At 42.5% G+C, this 958-nt stretch overlaps 2 long non-coding RNA genes across 2 annotated transcripts in view; one reads left to right on the forward strand and one right to left on the reverse strand.

Moving 5' to 3' along the window:
* Positions 1–505: 505 nt before the first annotated feature.
* The window catches only part of LOC135092246 (uncharacterized), a 1,931-nt gene continuing 1,478 nt past the window's right edge, over positions 506–958 (reverse strand). Inside the window, exon 3 of the long non-coding RNA XR_010262795.1 lies at positions 506–769. This is a non-coding gene — a long non-coding RNA (uncharacterized LOC135092246). The remainder of the gene's footprint in view (positions 770–958) is intronic.
* LOC135092247 (uncharacterized) overlaps positions 521–958 on the forward strand; it is a 510-nt gene continuing 72 nt past the window's right edge. The window contains exons 1-2 of the long non-coding RNA XR_010262796.1: positions 521–658; positions 689–958. The exon at positions 689–958 is cut by the window's right edge and continues 72 nt beyond it. This is a non-coding gene — a long non-coding RNA (uncharacterized LOC135092247). The remainder of the gene's footprint in view (positions 659–688) is intronic.

The following is a 958-nucleotide window of genomic DNA, read 5'->3' on the forward strand; positions in this document are numbered from 1 at the left end:
CTGTCACTAGAACCGTAAAAACACCCTTGAAATATGCGTAATCTCAACCATAGCCTTCTGAAAGTAGCGTAGAAGTGTTTAAGAATACGGTAAAGACAGAAAAGGTTTTTGGGCACCGCGTTACAGTAAATCATTGGCAGACATCAAATAAGAGCACACAAATTTTAAGATCTTTCACGAAAATAATAGCAAGAATATAAAAAACTCACCTTCTGCAGTTCTGCACGAATTTAAGAGAGTAAGATGTACAAAAATATAAAAACTTCTACAGGTACTCAAGACATAGAGAACGAGAGAGAGAGAGAGAGAGAGAGAGAGAGAGAGAGAGAGAGAGAGAGAGAGAGAGAGAGAGAGAGAGAGAGAGAGAGAGAGAGAGAGAGAGAGAGAGAGAGAGAGAGAGAAGAACTAGAGAGAGAAACTAAAGGTCAGCTCCTCAATGTAAGCCTTCTAACTTCTACAGGTGATCAAAACAGGTAGATTAGACCAGGGCTAGACAAACTACAGGTAACAAGACCTCTACAGTTTTAATAAGAAGGCAATTTCCACAGGTACTACTAATCTACAGGTGCCAAAAGTCCACAGGTACAGAATTTACAGGTACACTAATGCCTAACCATGCTTGTACATGCCTTGTAGAATCCATAGGGGCAGAACACAGGTGTGAAACAGGTGCGCATCAGGTAGACAGGTTTGTAGCACGAGGGATGACACGTACGGCAAGACGAGCAGGAATGGCAGGTGTTACTCCCTTGGTTAGTCAGTCCAGCACCTGTGAGGGAGAGACGAGGGAAGGTGAGGTTTGGGTCAAGTTTATTATGCAATGTTCTGAAGCGTTATGGATGTATAAATCTTGGCGGGTGTTTTAAATTCTGGTTGGTATGAAACTGTTCTCTTTAAACCTTACGTGTGTGTGTGTGTGTGTGTGTGTGTGTGTGTGTGTGTGTGTGTGTGTGTGTGT

The sequence above is a fragment of the Scylla paramamosain genome, chromosome 39, assembly GCF_035594125.1.
Source record: "Scylla paramamosain isolate STU-SP2022 chromosome 39, ASM3559412v1, whole genome shotgun sequence".
Classification (NCBI taxonomy): domain Eukaryota; kingdom Metazoa; phylum Arthropoda; class Malacostraca; order Decapoda; family Portunidae; genus Scylla; species Scylla paramamosain.